The sequence below is a fragment of the Eublepharis macularius genome, chromosome 1 (assembly GCF_028583425.1).
Source record: "Eublepharis macularius isolate TG4126 chromosome 1, MPM_Emac_v1.0, whole genome shotgun sequence".
NCBI lineage: Eukaryota > Metazoa > Chordata > Lepidosauria > Squamata > Eublepharidae > Eublepharis > Eublepharis macularius.
The window spans coordinates 193013477-193028931 of NC_072790.1; positions in this window are offsets into that span (position 1 = coordinate 193013477).

The following is a 15455-nucleotide window of genomic DNA, read 5'->3' on the forward strand; positions in this document are numbered from 1 at the left end:
TATACCAGGCATGAGTGTAGTCTGTAGCCATGAGCATCTGCACCCCCAATCAGTTTTGGCTGATCTGTGAGAACAGTCATCCCAGGGCAACTAACATCAAAAGCTGACATGCCCTGTACTCTGGCAAGAACATGCAGCACTTAAAAATATGGATTCCAGATGGCTCAGGATATTGAAGATGACCTTTTATTTTCTGAAGATTAAAATGTTAATTTTAGGAAGCAGAAAATGTATTAGACATACATCCAGTGCTCTTTTTGACATTTTAGAAAGTTAAAGGGGTTGTTTTTAATTTTTTCTTAACAAAGAACCGTTTCCTTTTGTAATTAGGAGTAAGATAATAAAGTATGTGGAATTAGGAAACAGGTACATTTGGTGTATTATTCTTATGCCATCTATGCACTTGGCACTTTACAGAGTAACCAAGTTTAAAATTCCAGAGAGTTAGCCATAAAATACCCCTATGAGGAACCAGAGACATTCCTACAGTGTGGGAGGTTATAGGAAGACAACGGCAAAGTATATGGGGTGGATCTGAGAAAATACAGCTGCCCATGCTAGGGTTACTGACCCCCTGCTGGGGGCAGGGATCCCCTGTCCCTGCTCACCTGGCTGGGGGGATGGGCAAGGAGCCGACAGAACATGTGGTGAAATGTGTGCTATAGAAACCCTGATTACACACTTCTGGTTGAAAACTGGAAGTTGCAGGGTCTTAGCAGGGCCAAACAGCAAAAACGGAAAGCGTTTTCAACGGGAAGTGACAACATTGGAGCGGCCTGGAGTGTATGCGGATGAGACAGTAGGATTAGCCCCTCCCCCAGCTGCCTGGTGACCCACCCCCTGCTTTAGAGGTAAGGGGCTAGCAACCTTAGTTCATGCCTAGATATTGTGTCAGTTGACACAGGAAAGGAGAGTTTTAAAGGAGATGGAGCACCTCATAGAAGTTCTGGCAGCAGCAAGGAATAGTTACCTAATAAACATTTAATTTTTTAAAAGTGATCAATGTATCACTGTCACCTAGGGCTCCAGTAGTCTTGATCGCTACACTGGAGTAGTAGTTAGTGTGTTAGACTAGGCATGGGGAGATCTGGGCTCAAATCTCCACTCAAACCAGGATGGCCTTGGGTTAGTCTTCCTCACAGGGTTGTTGTGAGGATAAATGATAGAGGAAATATCCTCAGACACTGTTCTGTGATCCTAGAGCAAGGAGAGTAAAAATGAGATAGATAGGCCCGTGTCTGCTTACCTTTTGCAGTGCTGCAGCATCACACTGTTAAGACTCTTGAAAATGTAGGATTTCTGTTTTGGGCTTTGTTGTTCAACCCAGAAGCTTGTCTCTACTGTTAATCTGAACAAGAAAAAGAAACCAAATGAGCAAAGTACAAATTTACTATTGGCCTTCTAAATGTGATGTTTTTAAATATCACCATGTATAAGCGTGGCTGCGTGGAAGATGTTCTTTCTATCAACTTGTGCCTGAAGAAGGGAGCTCTGACTCCTGAAAGTCTAAACTCTGAAAATCTTGTTGGTTTCTAAGATGCCACTGGACTCAAATCCTGTTGTCTACCAATGTAGATAACTGCATGGAATGAAAAACTGTTACGGATTTATGTTGCATTCTGCAACCATAGAGCCTGTGGCATAATAGGTCCCTGCATTTAAAAAAAGAAAGCTGCCTTATGTAATGCATGAACTTACAAGGAGAAGAAACGATAGTATCAGAGGGAATTCTATACCAAAGTAGATGACGAGGGGAAAAATAAATGTGGTCAGGCCACATTTAAATCCCACCAATTTCCATCAGAGAGTGTTAAGCCTTCACTTAGTTTGTCCACTTCTGGGTTTGTTCTTTTAGAGTTAGTTTGCATTCTATAGAATATATTCTAACCTTGAATGCTCTGACCTCTCTATTACAAAGAAAAAAATAATTAAAGGGGCCATGCTGCATCTCTAGATAGCTACTAATTAAAGGAAATCTTCATTAATATGAAGCTTCACAGCTAATTTCATTACCTAATAGGGAGAAGTGGGGGGGGGGGAGCCTGTGATAGAGACACATCCTCTATCTTTTTTATGACACTTCAGCTCATACACAACTTCATTACCAGGAACTTTCTAATTTGTGTGGTAGAAGATGGTCCATGTATGCAAGGCTACTTCCACACTGCAGCAACTCTCCATTTAGCTTTTATTGTTACTGGAACCTCCGAGGCATCTGTTGTGGCAATGGAGCATCTTTGGAGCAGTTTTCCCTTCACATTCCTTGCCTCAGCCCCCTTGTGGTGTCCCCATCCACACTACCAGGGGGCTGGGGAGGGGTTCTTATTTTTAAACAATCAGCAATTGATATATTGCTATAGTATTATAAGGTTACAATGATCTATCTACTAAGTCCTTTGAATTCACAGCTTTTATTTTTCAAAAAAGGCAAGTTTCTAGTCCCTTTTGTTGCAGAAAATAAGCGGAAAGGCTTACTAGAGGCGTGCTTCTTTTTTAAAAAAATGAAAACTGAATTTGGAGGAACAAGAAGATAGAGCCTTATAACATTATGCTGATATGTCAATTGCTGACTTCTTAAAAAGTTTTAGTAAAACCTTCCAGTGGTGGAAGAAATGGCCATGGGGGCAGAAGAAGAACAATTATACTGAAGTGGGGAGACCTGCAAAAATGTGTACTTCCCATCCACGTGACATATGCTTTGATGGCAAGCTTTCAAAAATATTGTATCAGTCCAGGTTTGGGAACGATCATAGCAAAGCAGAGGGAAATACAGTGTCATGTGGATGCTCCAAAAATATCCTGCTGCAGTTTGGAAGCCAAACCTGTGCCAAACCTCTTGTGTAGAAGCAGCCCAATATTATATATACAAAAGCCATTCCCAGTGTTCCATCGGATTCCAACATGACCAAGAAACAGACCGAGGATGGCACTGTGCAGATAGGCTGGAGTCAGCCAAGGCTGTAAGGTGGAATTTCCATATTCATTCATATGGAGGAAGTTCTGTTCACGGAAGTTTGCTGTAAGGACAAATCTCTGTGGGTTCCCCACCGGGAGAAATTGGGGGCAGGGATGGTTCTATCGATGCTACCCCAATGTGTGATACCACTTCTAGCACAAACAGGAAGTGATGTCATCATCCCTAGATGAACACCCCAAAACAATAACATCACTTCCAGTTCTGTGCTGGAAATGACATTACACATCAGCATGATGCTGGTGAGCCTCCCAGATTTCCCCCCCACCAGCCCATCAGTGGACAAAAGGGAGGTGATGCTGGGAGGTCTTCCCACAAGTCCTCTGACACTAGATGGCCCAGCTTTCATTATTAGGGATCCTGTTTTGAGGTCAAAGTATGCCATCATAAAGAGTACACACAAACTCACTTCACTCTCCCCCACTCACCCAGGACTCTATGCAAAATGCAACCCCACTGTTCATACACACCACACATGTCATAATGAGAGGTATTTCGGTACTTTATTAGTTATACTTAGAGACACCAGAGACAGTCAACGCTAGCCTTGACTCTCATAAAAGTTCAGTAGGATGCTAGGAGAATTATCTTTGCAGTGATACAGAAAAAAATTAACAACACAGAACTGATAATACTTGTCTGTTCTGGTTATCTCAGTTCAGATTTCCAAAGGTCAAAACTTAATATACTGAGCCAACGCATGACTTGTACCTCTTGTTTATGGAGATAAATTTGGGTGGTAGCCAGAAGCCAATCACCTTTGTACTACTACTCATGCCACAGAGACCACACTCTCTGGTTCTCTCCCTGGAAGGATAGTAGGGTTTTTTTCCCTGAAAAGGCAAGATAACCAATCTTACATATGCTTATTGGAAAGTAAGTTCCATTGAACTCAGTGGGGCTTACTTTTGAGTAAATGTGCAAAGGATTGTGCAGCTGTTGACTGAAACTTCCTTTAACAGTCCAGCTCCATGTACCCCTACTCACAAAGAGGGCAGCCACTAAAAAACGTGTGCTCATCTGTTGTCATGCCTCACTAGTAGAATGCCATTCTGCTGGAAATCACGTTCATTAACCTTCAAGTGCCAAGAAAAAAAATGTTTTAATTTCCCCAGGTAAACAATTTCTTTCAGGGAGGAGGATTTCTCCTTTGAGATCAGCTTCAGTATTTTATAGCATTGGCTTCCTGCCAGTTGCAGCCGTAATATGAAGGTGTTTTAGTTCCCTTGTCACAGATGAAGTTTTGCTGCTAGTTTTAGTTTTTAGTTGTGTAAATTTCTAGCCTCTGTTTTATCCTATTTGTTTTATTATTTTGATGTGAAAATTTTCATTTAGTTTTAATGCTGGTTGTTATACTTTCATAAGCTTCTTTTATTTATTTAATTTTAATTGTTTCAAAATTGCCTTGACCTCGTTCTGGAGAAAGAACACAGAGCTGGCATTGATTCACTGCATCAGCATACCTTTTCGGTCCAAGAGGCAGGGAGGTTTAGGAACGTTCCTGTCACCAGCCAGGGAGCATAAGTTAGGAATAGGATCATAACACCAGACAAAATCAGGTAAGCCTTTTACGTGAACAAAAAACAAAGTTAAACTCAGAGTTCTAACAGAATCAGAAACAGCCCCGATTACTGGGGTTTTGTGCATTCATCTTTTCAATTAGGTCACTTGATTCAAAAGCTGTTCAGAAATGTAAAACTCAACTGCAAATTTCTTGTTCATCCCTAAGGAAGTATCCATATTGCACAATCTGGCAAAGAAGTTGCCTAGCTCTCTGGGATCCCCCTGGCACTGAATTCATAATGCTCATGAGGGTGGAAAGTCCCAAGCTGATAGGCTCTGCTAGCATTTGCTAATTAAATTTCCTCAGTGCTCTCCAAATCCTGCATACAATCTGCTAATCCTGATATCCTGAGAGGTCATGCAACTAATGTGCTTTTTTGCTAAAGGTGATGCTTAAATTAATTAGTCATACTCCATAGATTGTGGCACTGGCTGAAAAATGCATTAACCCAAAGTTGTAACACTGGCTTTTGGATAAGTTTTCATATGGCACAAAAGAAGCCAAATGGCCAAAACCAAAATGTGCCTGTAGCAGGTGAGCATATTCCAGGAATACGTAGCTGGCCTTGTTCTAGAAGCATGCAAGAAATAAATCCACATGCTCACCTTCTGGCCTCATCTGACTCCATGAATGTTGTCATTTGTAACTTAAGTCTTGTTAGAAAAGCAAGTGTAAAGTTCCTAAGACTAAGGGATTTTCCATACACTTAACTTATATCTGATTTTCTTAGCAGTTGATCACCAAGCACTAGAATCAGTTTGGGTACCATTCTTCCATCTGTCTGCCCTCCCTGTGCATTTTTACAGTTGTGGAGTCAGTTTATTTTATTCTGCACATACCTTAAATAATCAGGATTTTCAAGTGAGGATGCTGTCATTATCAGTGTCACCATTGGTGACATCATAAAACATATACCCTTTTCGTGCATCCTTATAATGTTGTATCTTTATAAAGCCTGACTGAAAATGAACATATGGGGAAGTCTTTGCATGGAGAAGCATAAAAGGTGAGTAGCTCCTCCACTCACACCTAATTCTCCTATCCCCCATGGTCCAAACTGCAGCGCACTGCCTGGACTGACCCACAGCTAGGGGATGGAGGCAGCACCAGTGGGACAAAACAAGCTTTGTTGGGATAGAGCTCAGAGCAGTAGTGGCTATGTGCTTCTCAAACTGCACTGCTTTTTCTGGTGCCAGAAATGGCCACCCCCTTCTCTGTAGCCCCAGGGCTTTTGCAATTTTTTAAATTGTCATTTTCATAGTGTTATATCGGATTACTATTATAACAATACATGTAACAGATTCTCTGAATTCTCAACTTTCATTTAAGTCTCTAGCTCCTTCCCTTGCAGAGATATAAGGGGAAAGACATTATCTCAGCAATGGAACAGCTAGAGACTTTTAAAAAATGAAAGCTGGGAATTCAGAGAATCTGTTGCATGTATTGTTAAAATGGTAGGTCATATAATACTATGAAAATGACAATTATAAAAAAAGAAACAATCAGGATGGGAGGAAAGGAAGGGGGGGCAGAGTAGTTTGATTATGATGAACATCCAATCATTGAAAAGACGGCTGGAGGTGAATAGGAGTGGGCAGGACAAACAAAACTGAAAGAAACACTACACATAAGGAAAATATCGACTCAAAATCAGCTTCCAGAAAAAGATCAAGGTAAAAGTAGTCTCCAAAGAACTAGAAAAAACTGGGAGAAAACGAATACACACACAAAACCCAAGGAGAAAACCAGAAGCAAAAAATGATGCGTAAATCTGGGTTAATCAAAGCAGTATGGGGACAAAACCAAGGAAAAAATCTCTAGAAAATCTCTGTGTTCAGTACAAAAATGGACATATGGACGTATTTTACTATTTTCGATTGAAGATTGCTGTTTTTCCTTCCTTTTTCCAGAGGTGCATCTTGAGACCAGCTTTACCTAGCACCACCTAAGCCGTTCAAGCCTGCCTAGCATTCTACATGGATAAGGGATGCAGATAAGAGATCTTAAAATGAAGGCCTGAAACATGTTTTTTCTCCCCCCCAATAGTTATCAGTCAGAATAGCCCCCATAACATTAGAAGGCTTATGGTTATGGATATGCCACGAACTCCTCTAAGTATGCTTCCAGTATTAAAACTACTGCCCAAGCCACCAGAAAACATGAAAGCTGCTGCCCAAGCAGGAAGCCAGATCCCGCCCGGGAGAAACAGGCAAGGCCAGCTTGTCCTTCTCCCTTGCCCCTGAGGTGCACTAAAGATCAATATATAATAGGGCCCTCCTGGAGTTCCTTAATTAATCAATGCATTCCACCCTAGCAATCTCATCTTAACCACTTTCTTATTCTTAAGCAATTTAGAGGACTGATAGCCTCACCCATGCACCTCATGAGTTGTCAAGCATAATCTGATAACTTTAGTTCCACCCAGGAATACTTTATCAAACCTTCCTAGTTCTTTGTTATACCCTGGAGATGGTTTACTGGCTTACTGTCCCACTTTGTCAGCTCTTTGTCTTGCCCCCAGAGACAATTTCACAATCCTTTGTCTCACCCCAGGACCAACCATTCAAGCCTTTGTTTTTGGGGTAGAAGATGCACTCTTGCCCCCAAGGTAGGATCCATGGTAACAGATTGCCCCTCAACCCCAAACTGTGTGCAAGCTTGGATCCAGCATTCCACCCTCGAACTCTGTTCGAGCCCTCCCACCTTGAAGTGCCAGCCACTCATTGCTCCTTCTCTCTCTCTCATACATCTGGATGGTAACTATCCCCCTGGCTTTTACTCTCTTTCCTAGTAGTCTTGAATGCATGTTGTGTGAATGTGTTGTGTGCTGCTGATTTTTTCAATAAAGATTTTCTTTTTGTTTGAAATACCTATCTGTTTATTGAAAGGAGTTCTCTAGCTGGGACAATCCCCATATACACAGACTAAAAGATCCCTAAGTTACCCATCCCCTTGCTAATTCTCTTTGCTGCTAATTCCCCCAACTCACAAGGAGACCCCTTTAGGTAATGCCATCGTTTTTAAAAATAATCCCGCCTATTGGAAATTATTGGAGAATTTAAAAACTTGTACCCTGTTTTATATTAGTCTAGTCAGTCCTAATAAAAATATGCTATGTTTTTTAGTTTTAGATTTTTAGGGCTTTTTTGTGGATCTGCTTACTGCTGGACACCTGCCTATTTTCATTACTTGTTTATAGACCAGCACAGTTACTTTGTTCTCTTTTTAACTGAGAGAACTATTCTGACACAGATTCAATTATATAAATGTCTATCTTCAAATCAGAAGTGTTAATGATGCTTTATGAGCAACTGATCTGACATCTCTTTACTCATAAAGGACAGCTAAAAATCCACTATGTTTATTTTTGTCAGAGATCTACATTTGACCATAATAACCAGATTCACTACCAGTCCTGTCCATGTTTGCTCAGCAGTAAAGGCCACTGTTCAATTGGCTTTATTCCCATGTAAGTGATACAACATTGCAACTGGTAACCAGGTAGCAATATGATAGGCAGAAAAGACGTTGACCAGATTATTAATATAAATCTTTCTCATGTTTGTTCATAACAGATTTTCTTCAGAATCAGCAAAGGAGACTTAAAGGAAATTTGTTGTCTCTATGTGCATGTCCTACTTTTCTTCACTTTGTAGCAGCACCACCACCCATTTTAACTCAGGAAGGTGCCGGGGAGGGAACAACTTAACTACGATCCTCTTAATGATTTCTCGTCACTACAGGCAACAGTGACGCGCCCCCCCCCCCCTTTATCAGCTGCCCTGGAAAAGTGGGTGGAGGTTCAGCCTTGTTTGATCCTCCATAGGACAAATAATTCAAGCCCTTTCCATCCCATTCTACCCCTCCCTTGACACTACCCAAAAAGGAAAGCATGATCTACCTGCTGCGCTCTCAGAATCCCCAGCTTTCCATTTTTAAAAAGTAAGCCTAGCCTCTTTTGTTATAGAGATAGAAGATAAAAGCTTTATCTTGGCAATGAAAAGAGCTAGAGGTATGTTTTTAACTGAAAGCTAGGAATTCAGGAGATCTAACGGAAAGATAATTATTATAATGCTATAGCACTCGTTATTATGATTTTTTTTAACTCCCAGTGACAAAGGGAAGAAATGGCAAATGTGGAAGAACATGGTAGGGAAAACAGTGCTGAAGTGGGTGGCATCTTTTGAAGTACAGCATACCTTTCACATGAAAGCCAAACACTCTTTGTTTGTGTATTGGCAGGAATGGTCAAGTCAAATGTGTATGAGAAAGCACAGGGAAAGCTGTGTAGTGCCTCTTTAAGAGGCTAATCCAGCTGGCCTTAGTGCAAGCAGGACAGTAGGAGGGATACAGTTTCACTTCCTTGCTATAACCTGTGGGAGACCTGGGCATACAAAAACTGTTCAGAATCAGGCCAGAACAGTCCTAGGCCTAGTGGACAAGAAACGTCTTTAAATATTTATATCTCCTGTCATGGATATGGTCACTATAGGGGAACAATTGCTGGATATGACGAAGAAAGTTGTTCAAGACACCTATGCACACAGAAACAGGGCTATCCCGACCCAATAACTAGATAGGCCACAAAGGGCCTAGAGGCCTAGAATAAAACAACCTTGGAGAAGGGCCTAAAACAATAGTGTTACACAGTTGTATTGCAATGTATAGATTATAATAATAATATTATAATAACATTTCATTTATATACTGCCCTTCAGGACAACTTAACACCCACTCAGAGAGGTTTACAAAGTATGTTATTATCTCCACAACAAACACCCTGTGAGGTGGGTGGGGCTGAGAGAGCTCCTAGAAGCTGTGACTGACCCAAGGTCACCCAGCTGGCTTCAAGTGGAGGAGTGGGGAATCAAACCCAGTTCTCCAGATTAGAGTCCCACCGCTCTTAACCACTACACCAAACTGGCCATCTAACTCATGCTAATGCATACAATGTTTAAGGTCCAGATGCAGGGAGTATCTGAGAATGGCAAGAATGTATAACTTCATAGAAGATGGCAACATTATTCAAGGACAGTTACACTGGTGGAGGGTCAAAAGATATTCAGATGTATGAGAAACTTATAATCACTCATTCTACCTAGACTTTGTTAACACAAAAAGTAGCAAGAATGAACTAGCTGGTTGTTGTGGGTTTTCCGGGCTGTATTGCCGTGGTCTTGGCATTGTAGTTCCTGACGTTTCGCCAGCAGCTGTGGCTGGCATCTTCAGAGGTGTAGCACCAAAAGACAAAGATCTCTCAGTGTCACAGTGTGGAAAAGATGTTGGCAGGTAATTTATATCTACTCAGGAGAGTGGGTTTGGGCTGAGTCATCCTGTAGGAGTTTCCTGGGGTGTGGAATGCTAATGGAGGGAGGCTTCACTGTATCCTGAGGAGGTTCTTTTGCATATGGATTGGTGCTTGTGCAAAAGAACCTCCTCAGGATACAGTGAAGCCTCCCACCATTAGCATTCCACACCCTGGGAAACTCTTACAGGATGACTCAGCTCAACCCCACCCCTCCTGAGTAGATATAAATGACCTGCCAACATCTTTTCCACACTGTGACAGAGAGATCTCTGTCTTTTGGTGCTACACCTCTGAAGAGGCCAGCCACAGCTGCTGGCGAAACGTCAGGAACTACAATGCCAAGACCACGGCAATACAGCCCAGAAAACCCACAACAACCATCGTTCTCCGGCTGTGAAAGCCTTCGACAATACAATGAACTAGCTATTGTTGTATGTTTCAAAAAGATGTTTCAAATGTTTAGATAATGTTAGCCAAGAATTTGAGTCTCTGAAGCAGCTATTAGGAAAAAGTTCTGAAACCCTATAAATATGACAAGCTAAACTAATTGTGGGCTTCTTTGGAGGGCTCCTTGCCTGTGATCTTCTTATCTTTGGGTAAGATGCTTTTTTGGACTCATGTAATTGTTCTCCTTTAATGCTGTGTAGTGATAACAGATGGTGTGATTTTCTATTAATTGAGTTGATATCAAGAATACTGAATAATTATTTTGTAATAATAAAAACTTAAAATGGAAACAGAGACTCCATAAGTGTATTACTTGTGTAGAATACCCAGTAATGAACTTAAAACATTATCTGTGGTATAACTCTTACCAGGAGTTAAATGATTTGATATAGGAAAGCTAACTAGATGCTCTGGGCTTCTTTTGAGCACATGTATCTGAATCAGGCCTGACCAAAGTCATCCAGAACACTCCTTTTAAAGGCAAGTTATCTGCCCTGAAATTTTGGTGTTAATAAATAAACCATTAAGTTAAAGGAAACTGGGTGTTTGTTGTTGCTACATATGCAATAGATAAGAGATGGGCAATATTGTGATGTGAAAAGTTTGCAAATAACCTGATTTCAAATTAGAGCAAAAAATCAGTAAGGAAGTCACAGTTGTCTGCCAGTTTATTTCTCAATTCAAGGCCCCTGAATGGCCTGGAGCTTTGCAACCTTCTTGCTGCTTTATTTTACTTAAAAATTTCTGTGCTGCCTTTCCACTCAAATAGAGTCCCTGAAGCAGCAAAGGCACAACATTAAACCATAATTTAAAATAATACATAAAATAATGTAATAAAAATATGTACACCAAACAAAACACGATAGCCAGCGGGAGGGCCAATGACAGTTATTAGAGATTTGCCAAACAAAACGAGTGTTTGTTGTTTAATGTTCCCTCACTAAAGCTGGTTCACCTGGCATCAACGAGAGCCTGAGCCTTTTCTATATTTTATTTATTTACTTCATTTATACCTTGCCTTTATACCTTGGGACCAAAGCAGCTTTCCTCCTTCTCGTTGTCTCCATTTTATTCTCACAACAACCCTGTAAGGAAGATTAGGCTGAGAGTTGTGCTTTGCCCAAGGTCACCTACCAAGATTCCATGGCAGAGTGGGGGAATAGGTGGGTCGTTTATGAGTGGGGGAGGGCATTGTCTTCCATTGCTATGGAACTGGATGCCATCGATATGCAGATAATACTCAGCTCTAGATCTTGCTATCCAAATCCCCTGGCGATGCAATAGAATTACTAAGTCATTGCTTGACAGCTGTTATCAATTGAATAAAAGCAAATAAATTGAAACTGAACCCAGACAAGATGGAAGTGATGCTGGTTAGAAAAGCAGAGATCCTGAAGGACATTGTGCTTCTGATCTTCGATAAGGTTCAGTTGACCCTGGATGACTTGGTCAAGAGCCTAGAGGTTATACTAGACTCAGATCTGCTGCTAAAGCAGCAAATAAATGCAGCCACCAAACAGACCTTTTTCCAACTCATACTAGCCTGGAAGATGGCCCCCAACCGTAACACAACCAATCTGGCCACCTGGATTCATGCCACAGTGACATTAAAAAATAGACTACTGTAATACACTCTACATAGGTCTCCCCTCAAAGCTGACTTGGAGATTCTAGCTGGTACAGAACGCTGCAGCTCATTTACTCTCAGGGACTATATGAAAACCTGCATATCATGACCATTTTACAGTCACTCCATTGGCTTCCCATCAGTTACTGGGCTCAATTAAAGGTAATGACTATCACATTCAAAGCCCTTCAGGGCCTTGACCCCTCAAATCTGTGCGAACACCACCACCCCTACGTTCTGCTATGGCAGCTTCACTCATCCTAACAGGGTCTTCTGCAGATGCCACCCTGCAGTTGGGCAAAATCAACAGCTACCACACACATGCTTTCTCTGTGGTAGCCCCCACCCTAGGGAAAAGCCTGTCTGAGGAAGTCAGGAAAGCCCCCACTCTCCCAGTTTCCTGCAAACTATGCAAAACTGAATTATTCAGGAGGACTTTCTACCCAGATTATAGGACTGTGCCTTAAGAAATAGCTAGGAGGGATGCTTTGACAGGGACAGGGACTATACACTATGCTATTGGAAACTGTATGCTGATGTAGATATGTGCCACTATGGAGTTTCCACATTGCTTAACACGCCATGTAAATTAGTTATGAGCAATTTCAGAGAGATTTCATCTCTATACTTTATGCTTATTCTCAGATTCTCTGCCACTATACACTATTGGACTGTACCTTACTGTATGTTCCATCTGTTGAATGTATTGTATTTCACTCGCACTGTATAATCTGCTATTGCTACCCTATGGAGTTTGATAAAGCAAGAAGTCCAGTGGCACTTTAAAGACTAACAACATTTATTTCTGGGTGAATATTTGTGAATCATAGCTCACTTCTTCAGATATGCGAAGGAGAGATCATACTGAAAATTTTTACAGGAAAGATCACAGTGAGGAGGAGCTGAAGCAGAGAGGTTTGATATGAATAAAACAAAATGTCAGGATGGAGAAAAGCTCACAAGAAGTATCTGCAGTATCAATGCTTGTATAGATTAATCAAATTGGATGACAGCAGAATGGCTTCCAACCCTTGCAAACATGTGAGTAGGTATAGCGCACATAGTATATAACTGCTGCAACAAACTTTTGGCAGCCTGGCTGTGAAGTTGCAACAATCAAGTTTCTAAGGCACTAGACCTATTTTCCTATCATAATTTCCTACCATAACTTCCACTGATGCCAATTAATTGATTTGTGTAGATTATAATCTGCCCGATCCTGGGGAAGAAGGAACATGACCATCTGAGCTCTTTAAGGGCAGGATGAACAGACAGCAGCCTTACCAACAAGGAGGATTTATTCATTCCCCAAAGGGGAATTGTAATGTAATGTGCTATAATTGTAATGAATATAGTATTACTACACAAGAAAGGAAGGAAGGAAGACTGGTATGGAGAAAAATGTAATCGCTTATAATGACAAAATTTCAAAAGCAGTAAGATATTGAGTTGCCACCTTGTACTGGCAGAGTTCCCATGTCACTTCAACAGGCACATGGCAGACAGAAAAGCCAGAGTTCTTCCCTGTTATTTCATTTCTGGAAGAAGCTGCAGTTGTTGAATTTGCCTGACATTCAGCTATGGCAGAGGGCAGGAGCCTTGCAAAACCCCATAATAATGTGGGTTTGTGTCCAGGCTGTGCTTATACTGAACTACACCTCTTTCTGTGATGGGGAGGACTTTAAGAAGCACCTTTGCCATCACAGAAATGTATGGACAAGTGGGAAGTTGTATGAAGAACAGTAGTTACAACTGGATCTTATGATGCCAGTCCTGGGAAACTAAAACTTCCCAGGTTGAGTCTCTAGTATCTCAACTGAAAGGACTGCATTAGTGGGGAACAGGGTTACAAACTCTAGGCTGAGAAATGCCTAGAGAGCCTGGGGAGAGGAGAGACCTCAGCAGGATATAATGCCATCCAAATGCCACCCTCCAAAGCAGCCACTTTCTCCAGGGGAACTGATCTCTGTAGTCTGGAGATCAGTTGTAATTCCAAAAGATTTTCAGCCCCACCTGTAAATTGGCAACTCTAGCTCGGAAAGAACTTTTTTCCTGCCCGAAAGGCCCTGTACAGCAACTGCCAGTCAGAGTCAAGAGCACTGAGCTAAATGGGTTAGTGGTCTGACTCTCTATAAGATAGCTTTCTATGCTCATCAATTCACAGATTGTACATGTTACTCTGGCTCCTGACTTCCCCATGTTCAACTGGATGTCAGTGTCAGATACACCCCAGTATATCTGCCATGACTGTGCCTATGCATAATGCTCTGTTCCTCTGAGAATGAATAAAGAGATCTTAATTGCTACTTGGCTGTTAACTGCTTATCTTGCAGGTGTTTTGCTTTCGTCTTCCCAGCCGGCTTGAGAACGTGGCCTTGGAGTGCCAGCTGGAGCCAGTCCTCCCTGAGAGCTGTTATGAACTCATTCCTCCCTGTTCCCTTCTTCCCTAGGCCTGGACACTTCATGCCAAAACCTTAACTGTCTCCCATTCCCAGGGGCAGGAATGTTCTGCTATAATTAACACTGTGCTTACCCACCTTTTGTCACTTCTGCCAATGATCCTGTCTGAGGACCTGAGTGTGAGAAGTGAAGCACTTGAGGACTTATCTGGCAAGACCTGACAGTCAGAATAAGAGCTGTATGCATGCAGGGCCTCTGAGCCACTAGGAACACTCCCTGCATGAGTAGAGTAGCATTTATGTAGCTTCTCTTCCGCTTCTGCCCTTCAAATGAGCAGAGTGAGGCTGAGGGAAAGGCCTCTGCATCTAAGGAAATAGATGTTATTGAAATAATCCTGTTGTTAGTTCTAAACAAGTCTTTGGTTGCAAAATCTTTTTTTTTTAAACTTACTCCACTGGCTTACATGAGATTGTTTTACTGTCTTATGTTACTTGGGAACCTTTGAACAGGGTCAGATTACTGTACTTGGAATCAATAAAGAGGATGAGAAGGAGTAAAAATGGCCAATAAACAAGCATACCAATACCATTCTGACACTCCAATTGTTAGAGAAATGCTTGCTTTTTTTGCCATTCTGGGCTTGATCTTTATCTTTTCATCAAGTTATTTCTAAATGCTGCTTTTGAGCATTTTATGTATTTCTGTTGCTCTTATTTCCTCCTTTATTAATTATAGTTTTTGACAAGCTTCAAAGAGCTGAAAATGAGACCCCTCAGATTATAAACTTCTTAATATTTATCCTAACCTATGAGACAAACCCCGCCCCCAGCACGCAATGCACCCATTGGCTTTATACATAAAGAAATTCCTACATCATATGGTACTTCTGGCCAGAAATGGTAGGTAGTTGCATTTGATTGTATTTGCATGTATTGCTCTGTATGTACTTTACTTCAATAGGCATGCCACTAAACACTAGGGCTGTGGGGGTCCTCAGGGGAATAGCCAATCCTGCTGTTATACCTTTAACTACTGCATGAGAAATGTCAGCCAATGACACTTTTCAAAGCATGGTGCTAAGCTAATGTCTGTGTATTCACCTGCTTTCCAAGGCATTGCTAGAGTGGCCATTCGA